This window comes from Vulpes lagopus, chromosome 4, assembly GCF_018345385.1.
Source record: "Vulpes lagopus strain Blue_001 chromosome 4, ASM1834538v1, whole genome shotgun sequence".
Taxonomy (NCBI): domain Eukaryota; kingdom Metazoa; phylum Chordata; class Mammalia; order Carnivora; family Canidae; genus Vulpes; species Vulpes lagopus.
Genome location: NC_054827.1, coordinates 110,219,408 through 110,241,978, shown reverse-complemented (window position 1 = coordinate 110,241,978; position 22,571 = coordinate 110,219,408). Strand labels below are relative to the sequence as shown.

Here is a 22,571-nt window from a genome sequence, read left to right as displayed (position 1 = left end):
ATTTCTCCAGTCAAGTCCTGATCTTTAAATAATTTCCCATCTTGTTGATAAAATAGTGACTACTCGTTCCCCGTAAATCCTGATTATGATTTCACAAACATAATGGTAACTAGATCACTCACACATTTCCTGCTAGCTGTACATTTTTCAACCCATTACAAATGTTTTCATATGCAAGGAAGATGTGAACAGCGACTGGGATTTGGCCAGAAGTGGCCCTAAACCAATTGATACAATACCTAGCTTGATCTCAAATCAGTGCTTTACATTCAGTGACTCTATTCCCATTCTTTGAAATGGGGATGGATATTTGTCTTTTTTTTTTTTTTTAATTTCTACTTCATTGTTGCTTGGTGAGCATAACAACTCGGTAGCAACAGCTACCATTTATTGAATCCCCACATCTCCAAATGTGCTAGGACTTGTGCTAAGCACTTCACATAATAATCAAGTTTAATTCTCAGAAGAATTCTATGAGGAGTTGCTTTTATACAATCCCTGCTCCCGTCATAGCCCATTTGATGAATTAAGAATGTAAAGCTCAGAGTTTGCAGTTAGTGTAGTGTGTGTTTGAGAATTTGGTATTCAAAGCCAAATAGATACATTTAGAATGTAAAGTACACACTAAGTAGCCATACTGCCATTCACTATGAGAAGGGAGGGGTGAAGAGGGTTTGTAAGTCTCGAGGATTCTTCAGACAAGGAGATGACACTATTAATGTCATTGTGTTTCCAAAAAAGGAAAACAGAAAGCAAAGAAGGGAGAGACAGAGAAAGGAAGGGGAAAAAGAAAAGAAGGAAGGAGGGTTGGAAGGAGGGAGAGGAAGAAAGAATCAAGATATAGTCAGCTTTGGTGGCTTCAAGTGGAGTGGAGATTATTCATGAATCTCTAGTGGAAAGACTATGTAGCTCAATCCATTTATTAACCAACTGTGTGAGTCTAAATACATTATTTACCCTGCCCGTCTCCATTTCCTTATCTACTGAATGGAATAATAATGATAATTTGCCTAAATCACCTCAAAATAAAATGATATGCTGAATGTAGAAGGCTCTGGGAAATTAAAACTGATATTAAATGGAATATGTTATTACAGAAGATTCTGCTTAAAACCCTGGTTAGAATGCCTTGTGTTCCCATAGTGCAAAATTCCTGACTTCTTCCTAATTATCTGGGTAGAAAGTTGTCTATCTTTCCAAAGACAGAAAGCATCTTAAACATACTTTTAACAACCATTAATAAGATCATTAATTTATTCATTCATTGAATTAACCCACCTGTGCCCAAACTAAAGCATGATCGATGCCTAACTTCACGGCCAAATTTTTATCCAATGTACTTCATGTTTTGAAGCCCTCAATTCTAATTTAAGAAATGCAAATTTCAGGAAATGCAAACTGCTTATATTATTAGCATAAGCAATGCCTACATAGGGAGGTAAACGTACTAAAAACAAATCAGTGTATTGCCCAGCTATTTTCACAATACCTAGTTCAAAGATTTGATAGCCCTTGGCTGAGTGCTGGCTGTCTCTAGAAGAATTTGTTCATTTTTAATCAAATCTATATAACTTCCTCCTTTAACCAAGTGACCGTCAGTGAGTGGACCTGGTCCCCATGTCCTCTGACAATGGGCCTTCCCTTCCAGGCTGTTTGCTCCATGGAGTCTACCTGAAGATTAATTCAAATAAACAGATGGGAAGAAATGGTTCCAGTTACCGCTAATTAAGGTATTTTAATATCTAGTCGAGTTTCACAAAAGGAGAAGTCTGCAGAATTTACAAATGAAGTCCAGCAGGCTCTGGGCCTTTGGAGAGTATCAGAGCCCAGGGAATACTGCTAGAGACGTCCTCCTCTCTGGTCTACGGCAGGGGCGTCCAGAATATTTAAGACTGTAAAATTCCTTGGGATTTTGTCATTGAAAGAGCAAGTCAGCTTGATTTTGTCTCCCTTTCACATTCTCTCATTTTAATACTGGTTAGCATAAAAGTAGATTCCAGAGTTGCTTGGGGGGTGAAAGTCAGAATAGAGAAGCAGTGTTCTTTACCCAGGCTCTTTTCAATTCAGCTCCCTATCCTAGGAACCGAGTCCCAGGATGCAAGCATCCCTCCTAATCTATTCATCTAAAATGCCATCAGCAAGAAAACAAAAAGCAGACTAAGTGACAGATGGAATCCACCCCACTGCCAGGAGATGACTTGCCCCAGAATATAGCCTAGGGGCTGTGTACAAAGGGGTCTTTCTTGACAGATAGGTTGTCACATGGCAGTAAGCTGGAACCACAACATACAGACATTTCACAAGACCTTTTGGAATCTTCTGGGCACTTCATGAAGTACATTTTAGTACAATGACCATATGCCACATGTAGAGGGGTATTTGTAGTTCTGGAAGACTTCATTTATGTATAAAGTTTAGTGGACAGTGGACAACTTCAAGTCTGATATTTGAAAGAAGTAAATATATCAACCCTGCTAGCATTCAGGGTTCTAGCAGGTGACGGGACACGCTTTCAAAACTCCCTACCAATTTGTTAACTGCCTCTGAATCCTTTTCAGTTTCGTAGCGTCCTTCCCCAAAGATGGGACTCAGAACTGAACACAACATTCTAGACATTCTCAGATCAGTAATAATTAGAAGCAATCACTTTTTACCACTGTATAAGTAATTTAATCTTAACTCTAACAAAAGTGATAGGCCAAGTGTACCAGCATTTTGGGACCCAAAGTATAGTCATTGTAAGCAGCTCATATATATAACTCAAAGATTTTATTTTTTATTCATGTGATACACACACAGAGAGATAGAGAGAGGCAGAGACACAGGCAGAGGGAGAAGCAGGCTCCATGCAGGGAACCCGATGCAGGACTCGATCCTGGGTCCCCAGGATCATGCTCTGGGCTGAAGGTGGTGCTAAACCACTGAGCCACCCAGGCTGCCCCATATATATAATTCAGCAGATATTTTCATAAGTTTTACTTTCAACCTGGGACCTGTATTTTGAGGCACACCTTTTCACATGTATCTAGCCTCTACTGACCACTTATAACAATAAGCAAAGCAAAGCCTAGGACATTGTCAACCAAATTGCTATTAACCATTTAGATTCCATTGTTTATCACCATTATTCAGAATCAGTAATGAATTCAGGCTGATGGTTATCACAACAGGAACCTATCTAGGGAAAAATACTTGGATATTGGGTAATAGAGGAAATTGCTGGCAATTATAGAGGTTGATAACTTACTAGATCATCATGGAATATGATCACATCACTATTTACTGACACTGAAAGGAACACGAATTTGCCAAGTCATTATGTATACATCCACTTATTCATCCATTCATCCATTTTCCATCTCATTTCACAAAGAATCTGAGGTACTTAGAAGAATGTATAAGAGATAGTGAAAGGGATTATAAGGGAAAGGAGAGAAAATGAGTGGGAAAAATTAGAGTGGGTGACAAACTCCTAACTCTGGGATACAAAGGGTAGTGGAAGAGGAGGTGGGCGGAGGGATAGGGTAATTGGGTGATGGGCACTGAGGAGGGTACTTGATGGGATGAGCACTGGGTGTTGTACCATATGTTGGCAAATCGAACTTCAATTAAAAAAAATACAAAAAAAAAAAAAAGTAAATTCCAAACATAAAAATAAAGAGCCAAGACAATGTCCTATACAATAGAAGATTGAGACCAGAAAGAAAAGCATATATAGAAACAATCTGAACCTACCCAGTTAAAATGTTTAACTGGGTTGCTCCTGGGTTTCATATCAGCTAAAATAAAAATGGAAACATTTTTGGTTACATGATTCACAGTCTTTAAATAGAAAATACACCAAATTATTAGGGGAAGAATGTATGAGTATAGAATACTTTGTATGGCAGATGAAACAACATAAGGCCTAGTAAATCTCCCTTATAACTCTAGCTCAGAAACTAAGCAAAAGTCAGTTCAATGTGAAACCACTCTCTATTTACTCCATGTGATTATCCTAAAATAAGTCCTTCCCTTTTTCTTATACCAGTCAGTCACTAATCAGCATCTCTCAAGAATCATTCTGAGTCATAGACTCTTAGCATTGAAAGAGGCATTAAAGCTCATCTGTTTCAGCCTCCCATTCAAAATTAGGCTATTACACACTATCCCAAAGACATTCCTGCAATGGAGGAACATGAGAAGGACATCAACAAGCAGGATCAGTTAACTATTGCATTTATACCTATGTAGGCTTTTAATTCAAAAATTATCTATAGCTTAAGTACACAATAGACAGAAACAAAAAGAACAGAAAAATTTTGTAGTAGCATTTTTTTTTAAATGTATACCATAGGACCAGTAGGGACTTATAATAAAGGACTGTAATCCTATTTAGAAAGTTGACTTATAGTACATGCTAGAATATTGAGGTAAGTTTTTTGAAGTTATGTGATATTTTACATTAAAAATCGGTTTTTTACATGTTTTTCTTTTGGCAGCAATTTACGTGTTATGTAAACTACTATTCTTGTTAGATAATTTTTTCACCTAGACTTTTTCCCCATTGAGAAAAATATATACTAAACAAAGCAGCAATAAAATATAATCACCCCCCCCCCCAAAAAAAAGCATTGAAGGCATTGAAAGCATTTAATAGCAAGCTGCCCACCACATTCTCAAGGTTGTCTGCTTCATTGACACAATTCTTGTTGAGACCAAATTCAGCCCAATATTGACATTCAACAATGGCCCATAGTTTTACTAACTAATGAACAACAAAATCTCAGTTGAATTTTTTTATTTAAGTGCCATAAACACATCTATAAGTCACCTCAATATATCTTAGTACAGATGCTGCCATGTTTTAAGATGACCCATTGTTTATCAGGTCAGAGCAGTATTCCAAACAGTGGGAGGATACACATAAAAATAAAAACTATAAAAAACTTATCATTTACTCTGGCAGAAGTCATTAAGGATACTATCTCTGCCTTGGTGGAATACAGATCAGTCTCAACTGACATGAATAGCAATGTACAGTCACATTGCTCTACATTTTTTGTGGGCTAGTCATGGTGGCATTTGTATCATTGTTAATGCTTTTTTTGCACTGGATCAAACAGTCAAGGTAGAATAGTCTACACCTCAGACTAAGTTAAAGTCTGCTTAGATTTATAGAGTTGATCCCCACAGCTTCTGTGATTTGTGCTCTTGCCAGTTGGGGCTCTTGGGTCCAAAGCATATTACAGGAACTGTTTATTGTTGTTTTTCTCAGAGTGGTAACAACTCTCATCCATTCCATTCCATCCATGCTTCTGCACAGATGCTCTCTCAACAGCTCATCACCATGACGATGCAATAAGAAAAAGGTCAAGAAGATCTCAAAATATATTTGATGATGGTGACAATCCCTGAGGAGTGAAGATATGGAACTTGAGCCTTCTCTGAATTAGTCAATCTCTCACAAGCAAAAGAATGACCTAAGAGAAGCCCAAGAGATTGAATAAACAGACAATGGCAAGACCATATATGACAATAGAACTCTGATTCACATAAGCCCAGAAAGCCAAGTCATAACTTCTGCAGCAATCAGCCAAAATTGTCAAAACTGAGTTCATCTAAGGTTTAGGGTCCTCTATAGCTACTGTTGTCAATTTTCTTCTCCTGGGGCATGTCCCTTTGTTGGGACTGCCAGGAATCCTATTGGCTGAATCCTCTTCCCACAGTGGTGACTGGAGATCAACTGTATCAGAATCTTTGATAACACCTTGAAGAGAACAAGGCCCCTAAACCTTAGATTCTTTACTCATCTTCACTGAGGGATAGATTATATATCCTATCAGGTGAGTAGTGACCCCAGGCTTACTCTGATTTCAAATATCATGATATTCTATTAAAATTCTCTTCATAAACTTTATTTGTATCCCTAAATGTACCTTACTAAGTGTGGCAATTAAACATAAACATTATTGATAACTTTACATGAGTTAATATTTAGAATCACTGGAAATGGTGCCCAGAACATATATATTAGTGATTAGTAACACTTTCCATATAAATGCTGTACATAACAATCTTTTGTTTCAGAAAAAGGATTATGGATAAAGATAACTCTGGCCTTCTAATGAGTCCTCAGGGCCTTTTGAAGTTAGAAGCTTCCTACTAGAGGCCGTGACTCTCATTTCAGAATCTTTATCCCAATGGCCCCCCACTTTGGAAGGTAACCCAGCCTAGGCACTGCTGGGTCATTTCTGCACAGGTCCCCATGGCAGCCTCTTCACTGTGCCTGGCCACTTTCTGAGGCTGTCCATCAGTACTGGCTTTTATCAGTATGCCCTTATCTCTTTGTAACCCAAACTTTTTTTTCTGAGATCTGAGTTCTCTGAATTGCTATCCTTTCAAGAAAATCTTCAGGAAAAACATAGCATTTCTGTTTCAGGGTACACCCTTCTTACTGCCCTAGATCCGCACCCGCCCCCCATAACCAGCTAAATGACACTTCCAGGAGGACATCATATACCACTCAGCCTCTAAGCATTTGCATATGCTGTTATTTCCTCTGAGAATGCTCTCCCCACAATCTCTGCCCATAAAATTAAGTCCATTTCCCCAAGCCCTAGCCAATATCACCCCCTCCATGAAGCCTTTTTGGGTATTCCCTTCCAAGCAACCAAATGTCATATCTTCCTTCTCTAAACAAGGACAGTATGATACCCTATGAGCTATGCGTGATTCTGATGACATTTATCACACAACAAAGTTGCTTTTGACAAGCCCCGTAGCTCCTCCAGAGGTCAGAGCAAAGGCTGAGGGTTCATCAACTAAGTTTGAATCCCTGACTCCTTACTTTGTTCCTACATGATCTTGGGCAAGTGATTCAACCTCTATTGTATAGGTTTCCTAATCTGTGGGAAAAAGATAAAAACAATAACTACTCATAAGGTGATGATTAGGATGATGCAAGACCATGCTGGAGCATGCTCAGTGAAGTGGTATGAGAAAGCAGTCAAAGGGCACCTGGGTGGCTCAGTGGTTGAGCATCTGCCTTTGGTTCAGGTCGTGATCCCAGGGTCATGGTATCGAATTCCTCATCAGGTTCCCCATGGGGAGGTTGCTTCTCCTTTTTCTTTTCTTTTTTTTTTTTAAATTTATTTATTTATTTATTTATTTATTTATTTATTTATTTATTTATTTATTCATGGAGATAGAGAGAGAGAGACAGAGGCAGAGAAACAGGCAGAGAGAGAGAAGCAGGCTCCATGTCAGGAGCCCGATGTGGGACTCGATCCTGGGACTCAGGGATCACACCCTGAACTGAAGGCAGATGTTTAACTGCTGAGCCACCCAGGCATCCCGCTGCTTCTCCTTCTGCCTATGTCTCTGCCTTTCTCCCTGTGTCTCTCATGAATAAATAAAAAGCTTTAAAAAAAAAGGGAGATAGCAGTCAAGAGCAAAGACTCCATGAGTGAGTCTGATTGTCTTCAGATCCCAGCTCTTTCAACTCACTCTCCATGTGACTTTGGACTTGTACCTAACTATTCTCTGCCCAATTTCCCTTATCCTAAGAGATTGCAACTACCTTATGGGTTTATATTGACAGTTAATCTAACACATGCAAAAATAAGAGCTCTAACAAGTATGATGAGTTATGAAGTCAAGCACTTAAATGACATTACTTGCTGTCATTCATAGTCTGTATGTATATGACTCTTGGAAGTTGCCCCGCTTGGATGACTTAGAAGTACAGGTTTAGGGAAGAGAGAGAGAAAAAGCAAAAGACAGGGATTTAGTATTCTTTCCTCTCTTTCTCATTCAATTTCATCAGGAATTTTCTCTCAGATGCGAATGTTCTTGCCCGTGATGTTGGACCCAAATTCATTGGTTTTATTCAGTGGACAGGATATGTTGACAAGCCTATGTGTCTGAACAGTCACTGAGCATCACAAAAGTCCTTTCCAGGGTGATGGCTGTGGAATGTGGAGCATGGCTTGCTATTCTTTGTCACCTTCTTTACAGTTCCACCCATCCTCACAACTATTGTAGAACCTCAGAGCTTCTACTTCTCACCAGGATCTTGATTCATCAATTATTCCTTCCCATCTACTCTGAAATCAACTGATGGATTTCACACCTAGTCTCTAGTCTTTGTGAAACATAAGTAACCAAATGATGAAAGAATAAGCCTCTCAATGCAACATGTCTTTTTCGGAAATCAGTTCTGGGACTTCTTTTTTCTCTTCCCACTTGTTTATATTATGCTTTAAAAAAAAAAAAAGCAATGTGTGTATTTTCAGACTTGAAGCCTATTAGTTTTTCCTTCACTCCTATTTCATTCTTAGTTTTGGCCACTTGTCTCCTATCTTCCAACTCCATCATACTCCAGATTGCTTCCAATCTTAAAACTTTAGGGCATTGGCACAAATAAAATTTCCAGTCCTGTCTGTTAAGATTTTTTTTTTCCTTAGAGAAAATAGTAGTTCATTTTATTTACATTCCTCAGCTGACAACACCATGGTGTTTCTTTGAAAACATTTTCAAAACGTTGTTATTGTTTAACTTGAGGAATCACAAAAGTCTATAGTTAGACATGAAGTCCATTTCTCTGGCTCAGGCATGTCCCAATAGCTATGTGATTGGAAAATAATTTGGATATCATCCAATTCAATCTTTTGATTTTTCAGATTGGAAAGCCAAGACTCAAAGAAGAGACTTGAGAAACAAAGCATCTGTAGTAAGTCATGGTTCTCAGTAATGGTGGTTCTGACCCACAGGGGGACAACTGACAATGGATACATTTTGTTTTTCATGACTAGAGAGGCATTACTGGCATGTGATGGGCCAAGGCCAGGGATGCCACAAATATTCTATAATGCACAGTACAGTCACCACAACAAAGAATTGCCCCCAAATGATAGCAAAGCCAAAGTTGAAAAAGGTCTGAGCTACAGAGATCATCCTTCCTTCAATAATCCTTTTAATGTCTCATGCCAACATATATCCATAATCATTACATATGAGCCTGGCAATCCAAATTAAATTTATATCCTGAATCCTTAAAGAAGAGAAGTCTTCTGGGTTCCATTTCCTAGAAGAAAGCCTTCCTTGGTAATCTCTTTAATGTTTAGCAGCTGAAATTACAAAGGTCTTATCTCTGTGCCAATGTTGATCCAGTGAGGAAGTATCGCTGTCAGGGAGACTTAGGGGAGAGGAAGGTTTTAGTTCTAGGTCATATTATGGGGTTGATTGTGAACAGCTGTATTCAACCCATTCGTGGGTGACTGAGGAGTGCCTTAAGGAATGTAGGACACAAAAATTGATTTGTTATGGTAATTGGCAATGACTGTCAGTGGTAAATGACATTCTAAATGAATGATAAAATGATGATCCAATTTGCAAATCAACCTGATGGTTGTTTCAATGGTTTCTTTTAGGATATCATTTCACAAAAGCTAAAAATAAATTGACAAACCCATGAATTCCTTTCTATGACAATATATCACATAAAAAAACTTATAAGAAATATTGACACAGATCTTGCCATTAGCTGATTTGGTGGGGAAGAAGGAACCTATCAAAATTAAAAGATGCCAGAATTTGAGAAAAATATTTAAAATAAAAGTAGCTATTCCATTTCTATGCTGTCTTCCTTCCTATACTGAATTGCCCACTAATTTAGCCTATGGGTGCTAAGTGTATATAGTTAAACTAAAAAGCCCAAGTGAAATTTGACTTCTCAACACTGACTATGAGCAAGGGGTCAAAGACAAATCCAGTCTCAATTGGGTGAATGATATTTTATAAGAACAAGTTTCATAATTTTTAAAAAAATACTTTAACCTAACAAGTCCCCTTTGGAATTCTAACCTATGTTAGAGTTGGTCTGTGAGTGGGGAAAAACTATACATAAATAACTTCTTCAGGTTTCCCTAAAACAGCCAAAAGTTTAGAAGAAACCTAACTAATAATTTTAAGTAAATTGCAGTTTGATAAATGTAGTGCTGGGGGGAAATGCAATTGTTAAAAGCATGGAGTCTTCATAGAAATATGGAAGTCTCTTATGATATAACATTGATTTTTGTTATTCTTATCAAAAATATTCTTTGATTATAAAATGAAGAAAAAAAATTTAAATGAATAATCTACAAATATAGGTACTGGTGGATGATGGTTCTATAAAGGATGCGTAAATGGTTAAAGTCTAGAGAGAAACATCAAACCACAAAATCAATGGTGGACTTATGTATATATATTTCGGGTCATGCTGCTTTCATTTTTCCCTTGATTTTCCTATATTATGATTATGATTAGGAATTTCCTATATTATGATTAGGAATAATTAGGAATTATTAGGATAATTATTAATTAATAATTTATATTATTGTTAATATTTATAATTATTAATAGTTATCCTATATTATGATTAGGAATATTACAAATATTACAAATATTTTATGTACATATAATACATATTATAACACATATATATAAATTTACAGTATGTGTGTGTATAGTTAAGATTTTATATATATATAAAATATATATATATAGTCAAGTTTGACCCAGAGCCCCTTTCTTCAGTCAAGATAGCATTAGGAATTTAGTAGCAATAAGAAAACCTCTAATAAGTATCTTGGAGTGCATAGATGGAATAAACTTGAGAATTTATTTATTTATTTATTTTTTTTTTTTTAAACAAATAGTGCCAGCATGGCGTAAAGGGAAACTGATTCTTTTTTTTTTTTTTTTTTTTAATTTTATTTATTTATGATAGTCATACAGAGAGAAAGAGAGAGGCAGAGACACAGGCGGAGGGAGAAGCAGGCTCCATGCGCCGGGAGCCTGATGTGGGATTCGATCCCGGGTCTCCAGGATCGCGCCCTGGGCCAAAGGCAGGCGCCAAACCGCTGCGCCACCCAGGGATCCCTAAACTTGAGAATTTAAATGGGGTTGTGAAGAGGATAGGTTAGTTGTGTTAAAGCAGTAATGAATGTATGTTTGAAAGTCTCTCATAAGGATAATGCAGCAACTTCATATTCTCTCGCATTAATGTTCTGATCATAGAATCAAGAATTCCACAGAGCAAACTGGCCATAGAGTTTATCTATTAAGCCAAACTGCTTGTCTAGTGTCTTCTGTAACATCCAAGGAAGAAGTCAGTTTCCCTGCCTGTATTGCACTTCCTGATACATATGATCAGCCTTCCTCTCTCATACCTGCCCATAGGATGATTTCCCTTATATTTCCTATCTTGAACTCGGTCCCGACACCTGGGAGTTACCTGAATTGTTCTCACTTCTCCATCTATCACCACCTCATCCAGCCCTTTACCAGTGCCAATCAGTTCTACCTCCTGAATCTCTCTTGAGTGTGTCTATCTCTCTCACTTTCTTCCAAAATCTCTGCCCTCTTTCCAACCATGGACTTACAGCAGCCCTCTGACTGGTCTCCCTGTCCCCTGTCCCCTTCAGCACACATCTGTTAAAAGATAGATAGGATCCCATTATGTCTCTCTTTTAATTATATTTATGAATATCTACTATCTTTGAAAATAAATTCCATCCTCCTTAGGATGGCTCTTTTTACTAACCACTGCATACTCCTAACATAATTCTAAAAATTGAGTCCTATTGTTGACAAAACACATTTTTCTCTGTGCAATTACACAAAAGGTGGAATATCAGCCTTCTCATTCTAATCAATTATGATCATCTTAACATAGTCCAATACCACCCATTCACATTTGCAATGTACTTCACATTTTAATCATATTACATTACCAGTAAGTAAGACCCCCAAATATCTTTCTATAAACCGTCTTGCACTTAAGTGATTTCTTTTTGTTTTAACCAAATATAGGACTTCCCAATTATCCATATGAAGTTCCTCTTTTGATACTTTGCAGAAGATCTCACTTTGGCAGAAGATCTCTGCCTGCTCTTCCCCCTCCTTATGCTCTCTTTCTGTCAAATAAATAAAATCTATCTATCTATCTATCTATCTATCTATTATGTGTAATATTTTTCTGGTAATTGTATAGAACATATCTTAGATGCCTCTTCACATTCCCTTGGTGACATCAGCTCCTGGATTCCCAGTAGTGAGCTTTGCCTTGGGTGCCACTGATTTTGCTTGGGCCTTCACACTTCCACACATTGGGGCTGACCAGCTGCATTCCTAGGAGGATTTCCTTCATTGCTATTATAGAGCCAGGTCAACCAGACTCACATCCTAAGTTTCTGCCTTCTCCCACCATTTCTGGACTTAGATGAATGGTTGCAAAAGGGGCCCAGTGATGGCAATGTGAACATGTGAGTTTACCTCTCTGGGGACACACTTTGACTAATGGGAGACAGAAAGGGGGCATATGTAACAGACAGGTAAGTCCTTCTTCCTTCTCAAAACCTCCTCCAGGAAATAGTTCTACATACAGCCTTATCCAGACACATGCCACATAGCCAAACAAACTCACCTGTTTTATGAGTTATAAACCACTAAGCAAAGGGTATTTTATTCCTGCGACTTTTGTTGTGTTCAGAAATACTCAGGGGCATATAGACAGAAATTCATTCCATAAAATAATCAAGATTATTATCATTTAAATTTCATTACTCAATACCAGTCTAAGAAAGATTTTGAAACACTTCTGATCTTTCCAATTGTGTGTTTGCCTTTGGGGAGGCAAACATAAGCTCCATAGAAATGCCTACAGTAGGTTTCTATGTGTTCCTAAGGAGGGCATACAGGAGGAAGGAATAGGATAACGCCCTCGCCTGCTCCACTGTACTCAGATTCAGCATAAGGCACACCCCTGGTGTGGAATTCCAGAGTGAGATTTAGAAATATGTAATGAGCCATAAGTAGCATGAAAGCAAGCTAGGATGAAAGAAAACTCAAGCACTCCCTAACCCTACCCAACTTTCAAACAAATATCTTTTACTTTGCCAGGTGAGTTACCTCTTCCAATTTCACACACAAAAAATAACTTGTGGATAATTCATATTCAACTCAACCAACAGTTAGCAAAGCCCTAAATTATCTCCTTCTGTGTGCTATTACAGCACCCAGTTGTTTTCATATTACACTCTGCTGTTATTGCTGACTTAATTAACTGCCTTTCTGGCTGGACTATAAACCCTGAGAGAGTAGGAAGCTGTCAATTCCACTTTGTCATATTCTTGGCACCTAACATATTGTCTGGATATTTTTTAATGTTTATTGAATGATAAATGAAAGAAAGAATGAATGAAGATGAATTGACCATGTGCCTGGCCTTCACTAAGTGTTTTGAGTTTTCTGTAAATATCCCCACTCACAAACTTCAGTTTAAAAGCAAAGTAAATACCTAATAAATATGTTAACTAATCAATAAAACAGGCATCAACTTACATAAAAAATATCTAATGGTCCAAAATATTCTAAATTGTCCTCATTTACATTCAGGGAATACAGGCGCATAAAGAGAATTACTGCTTAGTTTTAAAAAACAGAAAAATTTGAGTCCACTCCATTGGAGGCAAGACCTGGCAGATAATACCGAAAAATTGGCTGGAGGAATGGAGCCCTTCGCAGTCAAGGAGGGTCTGGGGTCCACTCTAATTCGTAGAGAAAATATCCTGTGGATAACTCCCATGAGCGGGACTTTGTCTTTCTCAGCTCGTGTGTTGGGAGACGCTACTCTAAGAAACTCAGTCACATAGCAAGAACCAAAGAAATGTATCTCAGGTTCGGCTGGTCCTTTCCCCCTGTGATACAAGCTACATAAAACCCTGGATTAAATTAATCCTTTCTTTGGTTTTATATCCTTTCCTTTAGGGTATTTGGTTGATTGCACTTACATTGATCACACAGGGAGAGTGAGATTTACAGAGATAAACCATCTTTTCTTCTTCTTGGTCCTTTGAAGCCAAATTATTTTTAAAGGATCAGAGGTCATTTGAGGCTCATTGGACTATCCCACGGGCCAGATTCTGTCCTTATTTTTGATACAATGAACCATTTTCTACAATAGCCATTTAAAATTCATAGCTCCCAGGGCATTAGTAATCCCAGGAAAGGCTCCTGCTGGCAATCTTATTAGCATCTCTGCCTCTTGATTTTTATTTAATTCCTTTTAATATTCTACTATAATGCTGACATACATTACAGAATCAAGGGCTACAGAATGAGACAATATTTCACTACATCATTAAGCCTGCAGTGAGTTAATAAATGGCTCATAATGTGCTTTGAGATCATATACAAAGAGGTTTAAAAAAAAAAAAAAAAGAACACCAAGGCAACACTTGTTGAATCAGTTAATAAGAAAGAAAAGGTATTGATGTGAATGGTTCAAATAGTGACTCATACTAAAATGATAGATTAGGTCTGTGTCTCATATTTGTATTTACAAAGGAATGAGTGGCAATTTGATAGCCAAATAGGCTTTTGGAAAATTGTTCTTCTCTTTTCAAAGCCCTAGAGTGGAGGAGGTTAGAGCATAGAGGTGTAGGGAGCAATGGTGGCAGAAACAACAAAACGCTCATCTAGAATTAAAATGTTGACACAGATCAACAGAATGTCTCATATTGAGGGTCACTTTCAATTTTTTAATCATATTCACACACAACATCTCATTCTAGCTCACAAAAATTCTGGGAACAATGTTCTTGCCTCAATAGGAAAGCAGAACTCCCCAACTTGCCTTTCCTGATCCCTAATCCTTCCTCACCTCTCTGCTGACCAAGAGTGCTCTAAATCAGTGCTTCTCAGACTTTCTGAGGGACATGGGTCACTAAGGATCTTGTTAAAATGTAGATCTTGGGATCCCTGGGTGGCGCAGCGGTTTGGCGCCTGCCTTTGGCCCAGGGCGCGATCCTGGAGACCCGGGATCGGGTCCCACGTCGGGCTCCCGGTGCATGGAGCCTGCTTCTCTCCCTCTGCCTGTGTCTCTGCCTCTCTCTCTCTCTGTGACTATAATAAATAAAAAAAATAAAAAATTAAAAAAAAAATGTAGATCTTGATGTGGTCCACGAAGCCTGAGATTCTGCTTTTCTAACCAACCCCAGGTAAAGTGGATGCTACTGTTTCTCAGCAGAACCACCACCTGTGAGCAGCATCGTTCTGAAAAGATTAGTGTCCTACACACCTTGGGTGGCTCAGTGGTTGAGCGTCTGCCTTCAGCTCTGGGTGTGATCCAGAGTCCCACATCGGGCTCCCCTCAAGGAACCTGTTTCTCCCTCTGCCTATATCTCTGTCTTCCTCTCTCTCTCTGTGTCTCTCGTGAATAAATAAAATATTTTTTTAAAAAATATTAGTGTCCTACATAATCACACAAAATTTAGATGGAAGTAACTCCACTATATACTTAATAAGATACATCATTTGTTCCTGTGCTCATTGATAAGTAGGCAGAAGTAGTCAGCAAGTGACAGACTCAGTCTGATTTTCACAGTTAAGTCAAGCACTCGTAGAGCTAATTTAAGAGCAGAAACTAGGAAGCTGTAAAGGGCTTTCTAGCGATTTTGGATATAGTAAACCAAGGCATGAGCTCTTCATTATTTTGGGGGTCATCCACTCTTTTAATAATGTCTGAAAAACTATCGATTCTCTTTCCCAGAAAAATGTACACATAGGCCAACAAACAATTTTGTATGTAATTATATCTTCCTATACTCTTTTGTTCCATAAGCAATTTAAGAAATCTTGACCTGGGGATGTCCCAGGAGCTAGAAAAACAAACAAACAAAACCAAAAATATTTTAAAACTCTCATTGGGATATAGGCAGTTTTTAAATACAACTCTCCTAGGAGAGCTAAGCCAATAACCTAAAAGCACAGATGAAACACACACACACACACACACACAAGGGTGGGGGAAGCAGTGAATTTGAGACTTTATGACTTCATGACAAAAGCCATAGAAAATTATCTATAGCCCACAGGAGATCAGGAGCAAGTGAACAGAAACTGCAAAAACTAGCAATCTACCCCATTTCTCATTGACTGGCCCCTCGGTCACCAGAATCTGAACCTTCAAGAGCGCTTGATAAAATGCAGATTTCTGGGCCATACCCCAGATCACATGGAGACATGGTTCAGAAACCTGAATCATATAAGACCCCTAGGTAATCTCTGTGCACACTAAAGTTTGAGAAATACTATTCTTCAGATTACATTATTGAAATGAAGAGATTCCCTACCCCCTACTTACATTCAGAGGTTAGAAAAACTCATATCCTCATATGAGGCTGCCTATAGGACAAAAAAATGAGTTCCAAGGAAACAGTGATTCAAAATATATTCTTGACTTGTGCTCATAATTAGAGTAGGATTTTATATTCAGCAACTTTGGAGGAATTCAAATCTGTTTCCTGTCCTGACCTCCACTCTTTATTCCTTCTTTCCCCTTCTCTTATACTCAGGTTCACAAATTCTCCTTCTCTCTTTTTAGGGCCTCACATATGAATTGGCTATAATATGGGTTAGATTGTGTAGGAAGATTGTAGACTAGAGAGTAGACAGTAGAGAAAATGTCAAGATAATACACACAGAAATGGCTTTGATATAACTGAATCTATAAATATTGGTATATGGATATCATCTCTATAAAAGCTAAAATCTATGATCCTCAATCCTGGATTCCTATTCAAGTGAATAAAATCACAGAGACCTGATCTCCAATCTCAATAGTTCTAATTAAGAAGGTATGAATAAGGCATCTGTGTTTAAAAATTAAAAAGAAAACCACCATTAAATATTCTCACATAAAATTAATAATAGGACCAACAATAAGAGGCATTGAATGTTTAGTGTGAAAATAGGGCTAAATGTTTTATAGGCAGTAGTTCATTCAGTCTTTACAACATTTCCACATGTAGAAACTGTGAGGAACATCACTTTTACAACCAAAAGTCACAGAGGACAGGTAACTGTCTCAAGGTCATGACTGCTAAATGCAGTGCCCTCCATGGGCACAAATGCCCACACTAAACAATAAGCTATGTTTCTCATATGAAGCCATCATTCAGAACCGCTGATACATCTGTAGTACCGTGACTGTATGTGCGATATATTTACACACACACGTGTGTGTGTGGTAGAGAGAGAAAGAATATATGTGTATACCTTGGGTGAGTGGCAATTCTGTGGCTTAGGACACTTGGGGAAGAGAGGTGTCTTCAAATAAAGGCCATGCAAGTCCAAGGAGCTCTTAAGAGTGCTCATTCGCTAATGGGACAAGGAGAGAAGTCACCAGGAAGTGAAGTAGGTGTGGAAAGCAACTTAATGCAAACTTAATTTGATGTTTTATTGAAGACTAGCTTCTCTACCCCAATTTTCCCTCCTGATAGAAGCTACCACTACGTGGGTATCACATCCCTCCAATTCCTCTTTGGTTACTCTGGAAAGCTTAAAAAAAAAAAAGAAAAAGAAAATAGCTCATGGTAGTATGAAGGAAGGTGGAGGAATGTGAAGGATAGAACAATTAGCTAATTGGTCCTAAAAGCACAATACGTTATTTCTAGAAAAATATACCCAGAATGTGCCACAGAAGATTTGCTGGGGTTTCAAGTCCAGTCACTCTGGTCTAGGTGATCCATAAGCTCCTTAGGTACCCACAGAGGCAACTTTTCCCAAGCATGATTTTAGCAGAGGCCCTGCCCATTTCTTCATTCTAATTATGTATTCCAATTATAAATAATAAATGTGTTGCTGCAAATCTACTTAATGACAGCCAAAAGCAGAAACTAGGTCTCCTGTTTCCAAAGCCCAGGGTTACTTTCGCCAATGGCATCCTACTAGGCAGAAAGCATGGGGATAAAAGCAAAGATTCCAGTGTCATATTTACCTGGGTTCAAATCCTAGTTCTAAAACATATTAGCTGTGTGACATTGAGCAAGATATTTAGCCTCTCCAAGTGTCTCCACTTGAAAAATAATGATGATGAGGAGGAGGAGGAAGATGGTAAAATCAACTTTAGAATGTTTTGGCATGTAGTAGCAAAGATGGCATAATTTAGTATGTGAAAAAAGGCTTAACACACAGTAAGTATCACATTGGGCTTTGTGCTCTGTGCTCAGTGGGGAGTCTTCTTGAGGATTCTCTCTCTCTCCCTCTGCCCCTCCCTCTATCTCTTTCTCTCAAATAAATAAATAAATCTTTAAAAAAAAAAAGAAAAGAGAAAAAACTTCTTCTTGGTTCTTGGATCTGTGTGTTCTATACCTCCTTGCCTGAACCAGTGTTCTAGGTTGAATGGTGTTCCCCCAAAATTCATGTACTTCTCACAACCTCAGGATGTGACCTGATCTGGAGATAGGGTTGCTATAGGTGTCATTGGTTAAGGTGAGATGACAGTAGAGTATGGTGGGGCTTACATGCACCAGGACTGGTATCTTTGTAAGAAGAGGAAATACCACTAATACACAGAGTTGTCAAATCACTATAAAATACACCTAGGACTAATGTAACATCGTGTGTCAATGATACTTCAATAAAAAATAAACAAAAATAGGAAACAAATAATCATTTTAAGTAAAGGAAAGAGGTCACAAAGATAATGGGATACAAGTGGAAAAAGCCATGCAATGACAAAGGTGGACAAAGGAGTGATGTATCTATGAGCCAAGAAACACCAGAAGCTAAGATAAAGGCATGGGACAATCTCCCCTGGAGCCTTTAGAAAGAACATACCATAGTCGGCACCCTGATTTCAGGCTTCTGGCCTCCAGCACTGTGAAAGAATACATTTGTGTGATTTTAAGCCACCAAATTATGGTTATTTGGGATGGCAGCCTCAGGAAATTAATACACCCAACCTCCCTTCTGGAGGGAACAGGAGAACAGCAGTGCAAGAGGCCCTGCACTGAGCTGTGGTCTCCAATTCTATGTGGGGTCACTTCCCTAAACAGCTAACGATGCAAAGTATGAAGAAGAGGACATTGGGAGCCCTGAAAGCCAAGTAAGGTGATTCAGTTTCCTGTATGAAATTCATCCCTACCAAACCATCTTCAATAGCTAAGCACTTAGTTCCAATGCCTGTTTCCTAATCCGAGGCCTTTTTGAAATACAGGTATAAGTTGCTCTGCAGATAGATTTTTGGGGAGCACTCACTAGTGTAACACCTGTGAATGGTGAAAAAAGCAGAAGTGGGCAGAAAAGGAAGCTGAACCACAGTATACTTGTGACAGAGACCCCAGGCAATCCTTCGGGAGTTCTGGATCTGGAATGGCCCTGTGGAGTATTCTCTATTGCGCTAGGAGGCTGACCTTAGTACATCCCTTAGACCCACCACTGGATGCATGATGCTCATGTGAAGGAGCCATAGCTTTGGTCAAGGCCACTTCCATCAGCTATAGACAATGTTTGGTGATGGACACAGCTGGAGCAGCTGGGAAATGAGCATCCTGGTCCTGAAAAGAGATCTGGCAGGCTTACTCCAGCATCTTCCCTATGCACAAATAGAAATCCTTCTGTCCAAACATAATTTATTATGAGAATGTGGCCACGTGACAGTGACCTGGACTAGAATCTCCTTACTCTGGGTGCTCTCAAATCATGTAGATAACAATAGATCTGAAAGTTTTCCTCATTGCATGTTTGTACACTTCCCTCTCTTACCCACACATTTTCCACTATTACTCATTGCAATGTCTCTAAAACTCTCCACTTAAAAGTGGTTTCTAATCACATTTGTACCATGGCAATTCCTCCTCTTTTTCTAATGATCCATTTCAGACAGAGAGGATCATCATCTAACTCTACACGGAAATTGTCATCCATTTGTTTATTTATCCATTCCTTTGTCAATCATCATATGGATTCAACATGTATTCTATGCTAAACAAGATATTGAGCATTCAAAAAATGAATGAGATTGTAAAAGGTTACCTGTCATAATAAGGAGCCAGGATTTCTCTAGACACAATGAAGGATTATGGACAATACTGTGAGTTGAATAGGTTTGGGTTACTGAAAAACCACTCGGTTGGTGATGGAGCAGATGAATTGCTGGAGGGTCCATGGAGGCAGTGTGCAGTTATGGGGATTTATGTATCAGTTAAGACCTTAGACCTCCCTTGAGTCATCCATCTCCTTCCTCTGACTAAGACCCACTCCGCCCACAAGTCAGCAGCATTGCCAACGAGCATGTGGACAGCTGCTTGGGTGAGAGTGTTCACATTGCCCTCCTAAGCCACAAGCAGCCCATGTGGCCCAGTCATATACTTTCGTATGTGCAAACACACCATGTATGTGACCCCAGGTAGCAATCAGTGTGAAGCACACAGCTACCCACATAGACTGGACACTTCTAAAAGAATGAGTCCCAAGAGGCTGCATAATTCCATTTTGGCTTTTCCCTTCAACAGCCTCAATAGCTTTGGGCCAGTTCCTAAAAGGTAAAGTAAATCTCTCAGCGGGTGGGACTTCCATATTAGACACAAATTATGGATCTAAATGTATAACCTAGCAGTAGAGACTATATTCCGAAGAAACAAAAGCGAGATTTTTTTTTAAATTAGCCAACTATAGACTGGAAAATAGAAGAGAAAATATCATATTAATAATAATTATTTGCAGGTAATAGCTTATATTCTTTAATGCAGTTCCAACATAAACGTCACTGTAAGAAATGATATTTCATTTCAATACTAACAAATCAGATTCTTAGTGTGCTGGGAGAGAAATGATTGGAACTACTTTAAAGCCGCGTTAACCAGAGAAACTGCAAAAATATTTATATTCTTATGAAGGAAGGAAGGAATGCCCCTCATGGGTGTATTTAAGTATCCTCCATCTTTTGGATAAATGGTAATGCTAAACAAAAAATGGAAAGATGACCTTAGAATAATAACCTCAGGACTCAATTGGGACTAAGTCTCAATGTACAGAAATCATTTGCAATATGTTCAGGATGGAAATTTCTATACTGCTTTATAGCTCATGGACTTCATTATACACCTCAAACAAAAATCGCCAAAACACCCAACTCTGGGCTGGTTTCCTTTCCCTGGGGTGCTCCCCTCCCCATATGTAAAATTATTCACCATCTTCTTACTCACTGTCTGCAATTCTGCTCAGTTACTCAACAATGTTTGTAAGGACAGAAAAAAGGAAAGAGAAAACCAATCCACTCAGAGAGGTGTTTCATATAGAGAATGGGATTGTTAAAGCAAAACCAGGTCTGGCACCATTAGGGCTTTCTCTAGCCAATTCCTTCTCCATCTTTTCTTACAAAGATCTCATGCAAAGGCCACATGGACAATTTCACAGGGCAAATGCTGAGCTGATATGTGAAAGCCATCCCATTGGGCAAGCTTCTTTCATTCTCCCTCATTCATAACAGCTCTGTGTTTGTTACAAGGAAGATGGAGGGTTGGTAGGGGCCTGAACCTATGAGTCATTTAGTTTTCAAACAACTCTGGAGGACTTTGAGTTTCTAGTTAACTTATAGTGAATGGCAATGATACTTAATCTGACTGGAAGCTGTTAGCCCGAACTGGTGTTTGGAGAAAGAAATCAATGAAAGTCGCCAATCCAATTGATCTGTGAAGGATACATGCTGTCCTTTAAACAAGCGATTGGCCCCTATATCCATAAGGCTTTAGAGTCACAATTTTCCAAGCTTATTTTTCCCAATCCTATGGGCTTTGAATGCCAAGAAACTGAACATATTCCTGATGATGTAACTTCCAACTACATTCCTATCTGCATTCTCTTTTGGCCTTTACAAAACTCTTACACAGTGGGGAGGAATGGAATATTTAGGATTATCAGTATCTGATAACATGACACACAGGTTCATAGCAGTATGTGGCTTGCAGAACCACTAATCAGTGAAAAAGTGAGGTCTTTTGTGCTTAATTCCATGCACCATCAATGAATGATCTCTTCTTATTCTGCATTGACATTCATGTGCGTAAAATGGATGAATTCAATCTAATAATTGATTAATTCAATAACAGAACATTTATTTTGAGCATTTGTTTAGACTAAATGGTTATTTAACAAAAGTAATAGGTCACAACCAATGGTTCGATAGCCCTGTGTATCTTTGGCCAGGTAGGAAGTTAGATAATATTCATCAGCTGTCACTCCCTATACTCCCTTTGATAGCTAACAGATTTTCACAAGCACAGGACCATGTAGATGCCAAGTGCTTCCTGGCTGTTCCAGGAGAATATCAAAGCCAACACAATGAGCTTTAATGCTGGTAAGGTCCAGGTATCCTTGGGGTTGAACGGAAGTCTGTCAGCTTGCCTAACAAATGTAAAAGAATCTATTACCATGGCACTGTCACAATGTTCCTTATTTATGCTCCTCTAGTGGGGGAGTGGGAAAAACAGCTAGAGTAGCCTGCTAGAGTAGCTATCCAGCTGCTCATGCAGTTAATATAGCTGTAGGAAGAATGTGATTTATATGAGCCTTTCCCTTGACACTAAAGCCTGAGTACCAGATGCATGTCATGTACTCACTTCTGTGTACTCTGGTGACAGCAGGGTAACAGAGGGCTGGTGATTTAGATAAGCACATAAGATAGAGGCGTACAATACACAGATGTAAAGGACAGTATGTGTGTGCCAACCTATGACCTTGATGATGCAAGGGGAACTAGT

The 22,571-nt window shown here is 38.6% G+C and overlaps 1 protein-coding gene across 3 annotated transcripts in view; it reads right to left on the bottom strand.

The window, feature by feature from the left end:
• Positions 1 to 22,571, bottom strand: part of AGBL1 (AGBL carboxypeptidase 1) — a 716,025-nt gene that overhangs the window by 290,255 nt on the left and 403,199 nt on the right. The gene's annotated exons all lie outside the window — the stretch shown is intronic.